Raw genomic sequence first — 14990 nt, forward strand, 5'->3', positions numbered from 1 at the left:
TTCCCTGCCAAACTGAGAATAAACACCAAGGATGGCTGCAAAGTATTTACATGTCCCAATCAGGCAATGTCTTTTATTGAAACAATGGGTGAGTATCCATTGGGTGTTGCTCTTGTGAGTGGATTGACTCATTGTACATACTCTGGCTTTCGGAGGAAGCTGGGCACCATTTTTTTTCTTTTTGCGTTGGCTCCGCCGAGCGGCTGGAGTTTGTTTTGTGGATTAACACTTTTCCTTAAAGAAACTTTTGCATTGATGGAAGATCACATTTACAATGAAGTTCCCGGCCAGATTAAGAATAGACACTACGGATGACTACAAAATATCTATATGCCCACACAAAGGATGTCTTTTATAAAGTTGGCGGACTGTGTAAGTCATGGGATATACTTTTATGCAGCCTCCGAGTGAATTGACACTTGACCATCCGAGGAACCGTGATGCGTGTTTCGTTTCCTTTTGTGCTGGTTCTGCCTAGCGGTTGGAGCTTGTTTTGTTAAATAACATTACTTCAGGACAGTTATGGATGAATCTGTCAGTTCCTTGTGCTTATGCCTCCTGCTGGCTGGAGTATGATTCGTGGAGTATTTTCGTGAGATATTGGAATTATTACGTCATCTGCTGCACTCATCAGCTGGCTCACTGAAGATTCGTTTGTCTGACCGAGGAAAATGAACAGCTTTATATCGGCTGGAATTTGTTTTGTGAAGGAACACACCTTCGAGACAGTTCTGTGAATGAGTCAACACGTTCTCTGTGTTTATTCTGCCTATTGGCTGGGTTTTTTTTTTTACAAAATATTTGATGTTATGTAATTTTGCCTTACAAATTTGTGAGGCAAAATTGAGCAATCCGATGACAAAGTTGTCGCAGGGGCTCTCGTAGGCGTACATGGACTCTTTGAGTTTAGAGTGATTGACACCGGTTGGCGCTTTTGTGTGCGGGATTAATGCGCACGTTTTTCTTTTTTCTGTTTGTTTTGTTCAGGGGGAAGTTCAGAGTTTTATTGTTGCATTGATGTTGAAATGTTTTTTTGAAAAATGAAATTTTGTTTCTGGCACACAATTTATTTTTTCTATTATATCAAAATGCCAAATGTTAATTTGAGTGTACTATCTCTCTCCACATGGAATGTGAATGGGTTGGGGCACCCCATAAAAAGAAGGAAGGTTATTTCTTTTCTTAAACATAAGAAATATGAAATAGTGTTTCTTCAAGAAACGCATCTTTCGCATCAAGAAGCTGAACAGTTTGGGAAGATATGGGGTGGACATATTTTCTCTAGTGTGGGCTCAAGTAAGAAGAGCAAGGAAGTCATTATATTGGTAAATAAAAATGTACAATTCAAATGTCTCAAACAGATTAAAGGTAAATTAGGAAGAGTCATTATTGTTTTAGCAGAAATTCAGGGGCGAAGTCTGATTTTGGCTAATAATTACGCACCTAACGCTGATGATCAGGGCTTTTTTATAGATCTTGAAGGGACGTTGCAAACCGCTGGCACCCCTCATGATATAATTTGGGAGGAGACTTTAATCTTTTGATGGACTCAGTCCTTGATCATAGTGAAGCAAAAGTGTGTAAGCCCCCTAGAGCAACATTGACGCTTCACAGGATGTGTAAAAATCTTGGTCTAACAGATATTTGGAGACTTTTGAACCCATCTGGTAGGGACTATAAATTATTTTCATCAGTCCATAAGATTTATTGTAGAATCGATTTTTTTTTTTTTTTTTTTATATCCAAATCCCTGGAGTCCAATCTCCCTGATCCAACTAGATGTAAACAGTTTGTCAAAGATTTTGGCTAACCGATTAAATAAGGTTATGACATCTCTTATACATATAGATCAGGTGGGGTTGATTCAGGGCTGCAGCTCTTCTGATAACATCAGGCGTCTCATCAATATCATGTGGTCAGTAGCGAATGATCAGTCTCCGGTCGCTGCCATCTCACTTGATGCCGAAAAGGCATTTGATATGGTAGAATGATATTATCTTTTTAAGATTTTGGAAATGTATGGGTTCAGGAGTACATTTATTGGTTGGATTAAGTTACTTTATAGACACTCTGTAGCAGCGGTACAAACAAATGGATTAATTTCAGATTATTCTACTCTGAATAGGGGCACTCGGCAGGGTTGCCCTCTTTCCTCATTATTGTTCTGTCTTGCCCTGGAACTATTAGCAGCCACGATAAGAAAGGAGGATGATTTTCCAGGGGTGATTGCGGGAGGTGTGGCACATAAGCTTCTGCTTTACGCAGATGATATTTTGTTATTCGTCTCCGACCCCACTAGATCTATGCCTTGCCTCCACAGAATTATTAATTCCTTTTCCAAGTTCTCAGGATACAAAGTCAATTGGTCTAAATCTGAAGCTTTGGCTTTGACAGCATACTGTCCAGTAACGGCCTTCCAGCCGGGCGCCTTCCAGTGGCCGAAACAGGGCATTAAGTATTTGGGAATTTTATTCCCAGCAAATTTGTCTGATTTAGTTAATTTTGATCCCTTAATAAAAAGATTTTCGAATGATGTGGACAGGTGGGCTTCATTACACTTATCGATGATTGGGAAGGTTAATGTTATTAAATTGAATTGTATTCCAAAATTCAACTACCTGCTACAGTCTCTCCCTATAGATCTCCCCCTCTCTTATTTCAAGCAATTTGATAGCATAGTGAAGTCCTTCATTTGGAATGGTAAGCGTGCCAGGTTAAACTTCTTTAAGTTACATAGGCCGATTGACAGAGGTGGGTTTGGCCTACCCAAGATTTTGTTTTATTATTATGCATTCTGTCACAGACATTTGGCTCATTGGTCGCTTCCACCTGAGAGAGCCCCTCCCTGGTTTTGTATTGAAAAGGAAGCTCTTGCCCCTATCTTGCCTCTGCAAAGCCTTTCGATCAAATTAATCGGAGAAGTTAAGTCATACCCCGTTATTTTGCATTTACACTCAATATGGACAAAAGTGTCCAGAGTGTTTAATTCTGACATTTATTTAAACGTAGCCTCGAGCATATGGCAGAACCCAAAACTATGCATTAATAAGTCTCCTTTTGTTGGTCAGATTAGATTGTGAGGGGGGGTTAATACAATTGGTGACCTATATGAGAGTGGAGTATTGAGACCTTTTGAAAATTTGGTTCAAAATTTTAGGATTCCCAGATCTTATTTTTGCAGCTGCGCCACCTACTCTGCACTATTTTTGGGGAGTGGCATGCACCCCCCTAGTGCAGCAGATACTCTGGGAGTGGTGATTACTGCTTTTGGAAAAGGTCATGAGGCATCAGTGTATTACTCCCTGCTAATTCAGAGTCTGGGGGACGGAGCTTTAAATTCCCTCAAAAGATTATGGGAGGAAGATTTAAATTTGTTTTTGGAGGAGGGAGTGTGGGCTAGGATTCTTAAAAACGTCAAGTCTGCATCGAGAGATGCAAGGGTGCGCTTTATGCAATTTAAGATTCTACATAGATTTTATTGGACCCCTTCTAAATTGTATAGGCTTGGTCTTAAGGACACACCCACCTGCTGGCGATGCCATTCAGAATATGGAGACACCACCCATGTTTTTTAGGGGTTATTGTAAATACAGGAGTTCTGGTTGAGGGTCCAGAATTTTATGGGCGACGTATTGGGTATTCGGATCTCCTTTTGCCCCAGGCTCTGTATTTTGGGTGACGGGGCGGTAATTGATGTAGGAGATAAGTACATGAAGAATTGGATCCTGGCCGGTGTTATGGTGGGCAGACAGGTTATCCTTAGAGGATGGAAGTCAGCTGGAGCCCCCTCGTTTCGTGAGTGGTGCGAGGAGATGGGCAGGGTGGCAGCTTGGAAAGAGTTGTCATATAGAAAGCTAGGCAACGTGGATATGTTCGTCAGGAGGTGGGGCAGCTATTTGGCCTTTTTGGAGGGCTCTTGGGGAGGGGCAGTGGAGGGAGATGTGTTGTTTTAAATGTGTCTGTTGTAGCCTTTTTTTTTTTGAACATATCCTTTTTTTAAATGTATTTCTGAATATTTTCTTCTGTTTTATTGTCTGTTTGTGTGTCTTTGTCAATTGTATTTGACCACTGGGGTATCTGTTTGTGTTGGGTGGTGGGGTGGGGTGGTTAAGTTCGCTTTATTTCCATGGAACAGTTTGTGTTCACAATGCATGCGAAGCGCAACTCTGCAGGTTCACTTTATATACATATACAAATATAAATGAAAAATCAAAGTGGCTGGTAAAAAATCTACATTTTTGGTAAAATTATGCATTTACCAGTCACTGTGGCTGGTGGGTAAAAAAGTTAATTTCGTACCCTGGGTGCTACTATTAGAAACTAAACTATGAAAGATTTTGATGAAAGAAACATTGCCTGACATATAAGTCGACTTTAGGAAAAGAATAAAACACTACAGAAGTGTACTATGTCTCAGTGATTCTTAACTGGTAGGTCATAACCCCAAAATATGGCTTGCAGGTTTGTTCTGATGACCCCAGATGGCAAAAAAAAAAACACACAAAAAAACACAACAATGTAATAATAAAATGCAATTAAAAAATATGGACCATTCTACCAAACTGGTTCAAACCCAGATTAGGAAACATTTTAATAAATTTAATAAATGTGTATGTTTTTCCCCAAAACTTTGTCCACATATATATTGTACCAAATCTTAGTAAAAGTATCACATATCAAGTAAAAGTAGAGTCAGTTTTCATATTGTATTTTCAGGCTTTTTTTATTTATTTATTTATTTGTTTTCCTCTTCCAAAATGTATCACTACTGAAACATACAGAAGAAATATACTATAATACAAAGGATTATATAGAATGTAAAACAAAACTATTTGTTTCCATCCCCCTCTGAAGATAATTTGTATGAATCTTTCTAGAATATTTTCACAGCCAAATCATTTAAACTAACAAATTTAAGAAATTTCAAAGTTCAATTTATAAAATTCATCAAAATCCCAATGCAAATTTTTTCTGTAAAAATACATAAATTAGCCTAGGGTTTAGAGTTAGGTTTGGAGTAGGGATAATTTTAGGGTTAAGGGTAAGGTTGACATTGTACTTACAGTGTACTTACAGATGTAATTAAATGCAGGTACTTTAAACATAAGTACAATGTAACAACGAAGTCTTTCTTGCAAGTCAGTCCACTATCAGCCATCTCTGGATGCTCTCAGGAGGCTGTTTCCAGTCATGACAGTGCAGCTCCTATCTGCTTGAATGGGGAAATAATGAAATCTCAAAAACGGTTGGTCATAATTACAATCAAAGAACATATTTCAAATAAGCAATACAATATGACAACACTGGAATCATAAATTGTGCTTCTTTACCTCAGATAACACACACACAAAAAACTAATTGAGTACATTGTATCAAATGCTTAAGTACATAGTATTTAAAGACAACTTCGAAAGTGACCACAATGGTTTGCTTGCAAGGTTTTATCATATTCCTTTAATTTTTTGCTTAATCTTAACTTACATAGTTGAAAATATTACCAACACAAATGTTTTAAACAAAATGTAATAATTAATTAGTAAAGATATAACAATTGTTCCCATCAGTCACATTTGGAAGGTCAATCACTACTTTTGAACTGTCATTGAAGTAAGGACTGCTTGGATATACAGCTTGTTTTACATAACATTAAAATTAAGCCTTTTTGAGCACTTTGCTAACTAACATATCCTCAAAATGTCTGTAACGTAACAAATAGATCCAACATCTTAAAGAAAAATACAACCAGGAAGTGAGACTACATCCTTGTCCATCATGGCAGAATGGTGAGTAATTAGATCCCATCATTTTAAATTAAATGTGCTCCAAAATGTGAAATTCAGTGTGTAATTTTAAGAACTGTCATATTTTATGTATGTACAACTGTTACAACCCTTTTTGGGCCGTATTGTTTTTTGTTTTCTTTGTGTCTGAACTCTTTCAGATTGGTGATGAATGGAGTCGGTTGGCTCGTTAAAATTGATGGGACAAACCTGTGCCAGTGAATACGGCATGGCATATTTGCAACTCTCTCCCAGTCTTCACTCTCTCCTCTTCTCCATTCAGACATGTGTTCTTTTTGGTTCCTATTGTTTTTGTTATAATTCATTTCATGTAAACATTTTACTTTAATAAATATATTTATATAAGAATTTAACACACATGTGGTCTTCCTCTTTGTCACGGCTTACGAGCCGTTCATGACAAATGGGGGCTCATCTGGGATCTTTGGAGAATTTTGAATTACCTGTGTTTTGGCGTGATTTGCTAATTTAATTTGTTAAGCGCTTTTGTTAGTTTGTGGTCATTGGCTATTTGGTGGGTTTTCTCACATTGATTTTGTCAGCCAAATGATTACAAACTTTGAACATTTGTATCTGCCATTGTTTAGGAAACACTTGTTGGGTTTATTTGGGTAAGAATTTTCTAATTTATTTGCTGCTCCTAATTTGAGGCTTTGTGGGAATTTTGTTTGAAAATTCTTTTTTTCTTCTTCTTTCGTTTATTTTGTTTGAGGAGATGATTGCAGCGGTTTGGACTTCATCTTTAGCCAAGGCATCTTTAGCCTACGCACTGTTAAAACAGGTAAGTGATCTTTTGGTTCGAACAGTGTTGGTTTTTGGTATGGTAGCAGCAGCTGCTTTTGTTACCATTAGTGTCCCTGTTAGGCTGAAGCAGCTTGATCCCATTTTGTTACAAGTTAAACTCACTGTTAATTAATTAATTTTTTTTGGTGAACGTGGGTAGAGCACGTCCGTGGCACAGTAGTCGCCAGCTTGCTTTTGTTGTGCCAGCGTGATTTAGTGCATAAATACCCACCATAAGTAACTGCATGAAGACTAGGGTTGAGGTAGTTAGTGTCTTGTGTTTAAATAGGAGTGGGGACATTTCGGTTTTTACTAACTCTAAATACCTCCTGTTTTGGCCCTAAGGATCACCTGTTTTGCTCTGTTTGTTGCGTTTAGTATTTGTAACATGGCAAATTTATCTGAAAAGTTTATACATTCTCCGTCAGAAACGCCGCTTGATCTGTGTACTTAACAGATCACTATGAGATTGAAATAGGTGACAAAAGATACAGTTAAAGAGATTCTCAAAGCGAATTTAGTTGATAAAAGAATTCTTCCGGGTGAACAATCTAGTCAAGCAACCGTTGCCTCGTCAGTGCCACCTCTGTGCAGTTCGGCTCGCACTTTAACGTTTGAGCAGCAAAAAGAGTTGTTTTTATTGCAGCTTGTGTTAGAGCGTGTAAATCAACTACATGAACAAGGTAACCTTGAATTTCTGAAATACCATATAGATTTGATTCAAGCATCTTGTTAAAAACATGTTAGTGAACATTCGTCTACTGACCCTCAGAGTGATCTTCCAGGGTTTGACACTGTCGGAAATTTGCGACTATTACCCAAATTTAAGGAAAAATATCTTGATACATTATATTGTTTGAGCGGGTAGCTGTCGCTAAAGGTTGGCCCAATAAAGAACGAACATTACATTTGCAATGTGTTCACAGTGGGAGAGCTTGAGAGGCTTACTCAGCATTACCAGGGGCAGATAGTAAAAACGAATTAGTGGAAGATATACATCGCATGGGGTTACCTTACAGGGAACCACCACATGCGGAGCACCTACCCCAGAATAGGGCTTTTAGTTAGCACGTGTACTGGGCCGGCAGCGAGTCTCTCTGAAAACTCGAATGCCACAGGGCTCGGAGGAAGTCAACCACGGAACATAGTTTGTGAACACTACTGGGAATTAATGGTGCATGTCTTCAGCTCAGAGGAGGTGAAAGGCGCTATGTGCAAGCGATACACCCGGCCAGCTATCCCGGGCTTATCTGCTTGTATTGCGTGCCACTACCCGGGATGAAACCGGTTCCACCCGGAGGTTGTAGAACCTCGCAAAGGTGTTGGGTGTTGCCCAGCCCGCTGCTCTGCAAATGTCTGTTAGAGAGGCACGCCTGGCCAGGGCCCAAGAGGCTGCTACACCCCTGGTAGAATGGGCTCATAGCCCTACCGGGGGCGGCACGTCCTGGGCGTGATATGCCATAGCTATGGTGTAAATGAGCCAGTGGGTGATCCTCTGCTTGGAGACAGCGCTTCCTTTCCGCTGTGCACCAAAGCAGACAAAGAGCTGCTCAGAGATCCTAAAGCTCTGCGTGCGATCCAAATAGATGCGTAAAGCGCGCACCAGACACAGCAACGACAGGGCTGGGTCTGCCTCCTCCTGGGGCAGCACTCGCAGGTTCACCACCTGGTCCCTAAAAGGGGTCGTGGGAACCTTGGGCACATAGCCCGGTCGGGGTCTCAGGATCACATGAAAGTAGCCTGGACCGAACTCTAGGCAAGTTTTGCTGACAGAGAACGCTTGCATGTCTCCTACCCTCTTGATGGAGGTGAGCGCAGTCAGGAGGGCAGTCTTCAAGGAGAGTGCCTTAAGCTCAGCTGACTGAAAAGGCTCAAAGGGGGCTCTCTGTAGACTCTGAAGAACTACAGAGAGGTCCCATGAGGGAACAACGTGCGGTCTGGAGGGGTTCAACCTCCTGGTGCCTCTCAGGAACCTGATGATCAGGTCGTGCTTCCCTAAGGACTTACCATCCACTGTGTCGTGGTGTGCTGCTATAGCAGCAACATACACCTTCAAGGTGGAAGGGGACAGCCGCCCTTCCAACCTCTCCTGCAGGAAGGAAAGCACCGATCCGACTGCGCATCTCTGGGGGTCTTGCCATCGGGAAGAACACCACTTAGCGAACAGATGCCACTTAAAGGCATACAGGCGCCTTGTAGAGGGGGCCCTAGCCTGAGTGATCGTGTCTACCACCGCGAGGAGCTTGCTCTTTTCCCAGTTGACCTGAAGCCCTAATCATCTAAGGTGCGAGAGCACCAAGTCCCTGTGTGCACACATCATGTCTCGAGAGTGAGCTAGGATTAGGCAATTGTCAAGATAGTTGAGAATGGGAATGCCCACCTCCCTTAACGGGGCAAGAGCTGCCTCTGTGACCTTTGTGAAGACGTGAGGGGACAAGGACAGACTGAAAGGGAGGACCTTGTACTGATACGCCCGACCCTTGAATGCAAACCGGAGGAAGGGTCTGTGTCGAGGTAGAATCGAGATGTGAAAATACACGTCCTTCAGGTCTACCGCCATGAACCAATCTTGATGCCGGACGCTCGCCAGAATGCGTTTTTGCATCAGCATCTTGAACGAGAGTCTGTGCAAAGCCCGGTTCAGTACTCGCAGGTCCAAGATTGGCCGCAACCCACCGCCTTTTTTTGGTACGATGAAGTAGGGGCTGTAAAACCCCTTCCTCATCTCGGCCGGAGGGACAGGTTCTATCGCACCCTTCCATAGGAGGGTGGCGATCTCCGCACGCAAGGTAGCAGCATTTTCATCCTTCACCAAGGTGAAGTGGATACCGCTGAACCTGGGCGGACGCCTGGCGAACTGAATCGCGTAGCCGAGTCAGACAGTCCGGATCAGCCATTGCGACGGAAAGGGACAACCTCATCGGACGAACCGGCAGGTGGGGCCTCGTGGCGGGGCGGAGCTCGAGGTGCCACACCATGTCGTGGCCGTGCTGAGTCTAGGGACATCGAAGCCTTACCTGGCTCCTTGTGACCACCCCAGGAACAGCCTGGGATGGGGGAGAAAGAGGCCTGTCCTCGCAACCTGTGGAGACTGTCACATCGGGGGCTGATCTGTGCCACAGCTGAAACCCGTTTTCAAAAGTTTGCATTTTGAGGCCCCAAAACGCCGTTGTCGTGTAAATGTACAGCCAAAACGCATACAAAGTTTTCCGTTTTTAGTTGAAAATGCTGTTGTGGGAGTTTCCGGGGACGCCATGCGAGAAGCAGACGTGTGAGACACGAGCTCTGCGAACTTTGCTAGTTTTTTTTATTATTTTCATGTTATAATCTGGTGAGATTCGATACACCCAATTACATACTTGCTCTTTGAGGTAAACATGGCAAAGAAGTCAAAATCCTCAGACTCTGGAGACATTAAAAGACACTTACGTGTTCAAGCTGAGGCCTCTGACGGGACTGCGAGACGGGGACTCGATTTGGACGGCACGTCGGTAGATGAAATTCAGCGTCAACTGTCCAACATGTTGGTGATGTTGACGAAGGTTGTTGCTGACTTGGAAGATCTCGCTGTAATACATCGATCGATTACGGCGATGGAAACAAAATTCTCTGAGTTGTTTACAAGAGTGACAGAAGTTGAAAAACGAATCGATTATCTTGAGTCATCAGAAAGGGAATTATCCGCTAATCCGCCCATGTCCAAAACAGATTTGGAATTAATTTCGGAAAAACTGGATTATTTTGAAAATATGAGCCGAAGGAATAACATACGAATTGTTGGAATTCCTGAGCATGAAGAGGGCAGAAATATGGTGAAATTCCTGGACGAGCTCTTCCCGAGTCTGCTCAACATAACAGGCCACAAGCTGGAAATCGGGCGAGCTCACAGAGTCCCGGCTCGCAGATCTGTTGAGGGAGATAGGCCCCGATCGATTTTGGCCAAAATTCTGAAATCATCCGATAAAGATCTCGTGTTGCGCCAGGCGAGGATCAAAGGAAAGCTTTCTTGGAAGAACCATAATGTTTTCTTGTTCCCAGACTTTGTGAATTCGACAAGAGAGAAAGGAATGTAAGAAGCTCTTACACCAGCAGAAGATCACTTTTGTAATGATGTTCCCGGCCAAACTGAGAATAGAAACGAAGAATGGTCGGAAAGTATTTACATGTCCAAAACAGGCACTCTCTTTCATAAATACATTGGAGTGAGTAAGCCATTTGATGTTTCTTATATTAGTGGACTGATTCGCGGTTGAGCAACTCTATTATCTGAGGAAGCTGGGTGCCATTTTTGTTTCTTTTTGCGCAGGCTCTGCCTAGCGGCTGGAGTTTGTTTTGTAGTATGACTCCAAGAAACATTTGCATTGATGGAAGATCTTTTTTACACTGAAGTTTCCGGCCAGATCGAGAATGGACACTTTGGATGACCGCAAAATATCTACATGCTCACATAAATGACGTCTTTTATAAAGTTAATGGGCTGAGTAAGTTGTGGTGGGTTTTTTTTGGTTTTTGTTTTTGTTTTTTGCGGCCTCCCAGTTAGTTTGGCTCTTGATCATCCGAGGAACCGGGATGCCGGTTTTGTTTTTCATGCTGGCTCCGCCTAGCGGCTGGAGCTTGTTCTGTTGAATATCACTCCTTTGGAACAGCTGTGGATAAATCTGTTTGTTCTACGTGCTTATTCCTCCTGCTGGCTGGAGTCTGTTTTGTTGAGTATTTTTACGGGACATTGGAATGATTGTCATCCGCTGAACTCATAACAGCCGGCTTACTGAACAATTGCTTGTCTGGCAGAGGAAACTGAATGGCTTTATATCAGCTGGAGTTTATTTTGTGGAGGAACATACAGCACCTTCGAGACGGTTCTGTGAATGAGTCTACATGTTTTTTCTGTTATTCTGCCTGTTGGTTTAATTGTTGCATTAATGGGGAATGTGGTCTGTGTAATCTTGTTTTTGACACACAATTTATTTATTTTTATTATATCAATATGTCAAATGTTAATATGAATAAGTTGTCTCTCTCCACATGGAATGTGAATGGGTTGGGGTACCCCATAAAAAGAAGGAAGGTTATTTCTTTTCTTAAACATAAGAAATGATATTGTGTTTCTTCAAGAAACACATCTTTCCCCTCAGGAAGCTGAAAAATTTGGGAAGATATGGGGTGGACATATTTTCTTTAGTGTTGGCTCAAGTAAGAGTAGGGGAGTCATTATATTGATTAATAAACAGCTACAATTCAAATTTCTCAAACAGATTAAAGATAAATTAGGAAGTCATTATTGTTTTAGCTGAAATTCAGGGGCAAAGGTTGATTTTGGCTAATATTTATGCGCCTAACACTGATGATCAGGGCTTTTTTATAGATCTTGAAGGGATGTTGCAAACCACTGGCACCCCACATGATATAATATTGGGAGGAGACTTTAATTTTTTGATGGACTCAGTCCTTGATCATAGTGAAGCAAAAGTGTGTCCTAGAGCCCCCTAGAGCAACGGTGACACTTCACAGGATGTGTAAAAATCTTGGTCTTGTGGATATTTGGCGACTTTTGAACCCATCTGGTAGGGACTATACATTTTTTTCATCAGTCCATAAGATTTATTCAAGAATAGATTTATTTTTGATATCTAAGTCCCTCGTATTGGAAACATCTTAGTCTCAGATCACGCCATGTTGAGTTTGGAGATGTTGCCACATACGGAGAAAAATAAATCATATAGTTGGTGCTTTAATGTATCCCTGTTGCAAAATCCTGATTTCCAACAATTGTTAAAGACCGAAATCAATGTTTATATGGAGACCAACTGGACCTCAGTATCCTCTGTGGGCGTGGCTTGGGAGGCACTTAAGGCAGTTCTTAGTGGTCGGATCATACAGTATGCCTTATTCACCAAAAAATCCAAAGCACGAGAACTCGTGGAGTTGGAAGAGAATATTAAAAGTGAAGAGGCAGAGCTGAAGCGCAGAATGTCATCTGATGGCCTCAGAGAATTGACCCGATTGAAATATAGATATAATACTATTTTGTCAAGCAAAGTGGAGTTTTGGTTATTCAGGCAAGATGGTCATACTTTGAGTTGGGGGACAAAGCAGGGAAGCTTTTGGCTAGATATATAAAGCAGAGAGAGTCACTTTCTATCATTCCCTCAGTGAAATTTGCTGCATTTGGAAAAGGTCATGAGGCATCAGTGTACTACTCCCTGTTAATTCAGAGACTTGGAGGACGAAGCCTTAACTCCTCTCAAGTGAGTATGGGAGAAAGATTTCAACTTGGCATTGGAGGAAGGAGTGTGGGCTAAGATTCTTGTGGGGGATGGCCATATAGAGAACTGGGTTCTGACCTGTGTGATGATCGCCAGGCAGGTTATTTTGAGGGGTTGGAGGTCAGCTGGTGCACCCCCATATCCGGAGTGGTACACGGAGGTGGGGAGGGTGGCAGCTTATGAGGAGGTGTCATCAGGAAGACGGGGTGGCTTGGATATGTTTATATGGATATGGGGCAGGTATTTGGAGTATTTGGAGGGCTCTCGTGTGGGGTATGGAGAGATTAGTGTAATATAGTTAGTATGATTATTATGTGTCTGTATGTATGTATATATTTTATATAAGTATATATGTGTGTCTTTTTGATTTTTATTTCTATATATTTACTTATGTTTGACCACAGGGTTGTTTGTTTTTTGGGGGGGCAGGGTTGGGGAGGGGGAGGGGGGGTTGTGGGGTTTAAATGTTGATTTTTTATATATATATATATATATATATATATATATATATATATATATGTTTTGCATTTCATTGTTATTGTATGATTTAATAAAAAAGTTTTAATTACAAAAAAATAATTGCCTACAACCTTCCAGAGGCCACACTGTTATCCATCAAGGGCTGAGAAAGCTCTCATTCATTAGAGTAGCAGTGTATGTGTGATTCCCTGCATGCTGCAAAAAAGATCGGCCCTAAATCGGTGGCCGATCGAACTGTGCACCACTAAATGATACTGTCTTTTCTTGCAAATCGCGGGTTCAAGACCAGCTTTACTTAACTTATTGTCTGTTTGGATGCATATAGAAAGTAAACTACATCCAGCAGATTCACAAAAAGCCATTTTGCGCTGTTCCTGGCACTGACGCTGTCACTGTAAGATCATTGCTGGTCATTTTTTCATATTATAATATATATATTTTATATATGGTATTTAACTTATATTTGTCGCCACAATTGTGTTTTAAGGTAAAATCATTGGTGATACAGTTGCATAGGGTGGCAGCGTTCGTGATTACATGATAAAGTTTATTATTCCGATTAACATTTTTTTATTGATTCAACTATTAAATATATACATAGCAGAACACACATATACAGAATCAATATACAACCCCCACTATCCCCCCCCCCCAACAACACCCCAGTGGTCACACAACCATAGACACACAACAAAAATAAAAAAATAAAAAATAAAATAAATAAAACAATCACACACTTAAAACCCCTACACCTCTCTCTCCACTCTCCCTCCCCGAGAGCTCCAAAAAAGACAGATATCTGTCCCACATCTTCGCAAACATGTCCAGACTCCCCAGTCTTCTGGATACCTCCTTCTCAAGAGCTGCCACTCTGGCCATCTCTGAACACCGCTCCTGAAAAGGGGGCGCTCTAGCCGAATTTCAACTCCTCAAAGTGATCTGTCTGGTGATCATAACACTAGATAGGACCCAGTTTTTCATGTACTTATTCTCCCAATTAATGACTGCCCCATCTCCCAAGATACAGAGTCTGGGGCAAAATAAAATTTGAGAGGCCAAAACCTCGCACATAAAACTCTGAATCCTCATCCAAAATTCCTGCATCTTAACACATCCCCAAAAGACATGGGTTGCGTCTCCATCTTCTAATTGACATCACCAGCAGGTGGGTGTGTCTTTAAGGCCAAGCCTATGCAATCTAGAGGGGGTCCAATAGACTCTATGCCACAGAAGTAGCAGGGAATTGAATTCCAGGAGGAGGATCCGGAGGTGGAGCGGGCGGAGTCACTGGAAGAGTAAGGAATTGAGTTCCAGGAGGAGGATCCGGTGGCGGGGCCGCTTGAAGAGCAGGGAATTGAATTCCAGGGGGAGGATCCGGAGGCAGAGCGAATGGAGCCGCAGGAAGAGCAGGGATTTGTGTCTCAAATAGAGTGGGAGGAGTCTTTGGGAGAGTGGATGGAACCGCTGGAGGAGGATTCTCTGGGGGAGCGGACGGAGCCATGGAAGACTCTGAGAGCAGAGTCACCGTGGTCAGGGGTGCTGGCAGCGACTGGAAAACGGCCTCCATGGTCGAGAGCATGGCCAGTGACAGGGAAACGACCTCAGTGGTCATGGGAATTGGCAGTGACTGGGAAACGACCTCTGTGGTCGTGAGCATGGG

General features: G+C 42.0%; 1 protein-coding gene across 1 annotated transcript in view; it reads right to left on the reverse strand.

Annotated features, from left to right (window-relative positions):
• LOC127409881 (unconventional myosin-VI-like) overlaps window positions 1-14990 on the reverse strand; it is a 490797-nt gene that overhangs the window by 280823 nt on the left and 194984 nt on the right. The window lies entirely within an intron of this gene.

This window comes from Myxocyprinus asiaticus, chromosome 19 (assembly GCF_019703515.2).
Source record: "Myxocyprinus asiaticus isolate MX2 ecotype Aquarium Trade chromosome 19, UBuf_Myxa_2, whole genome shotgun sequence".
Classification (NCBI taxonomy): Eukaryota; Metazoa; Chordata; class Actinopteri; order Cypriniformes; family Catostomidae; genus Myxocyprinus; species Myxocyprinus asiaticus.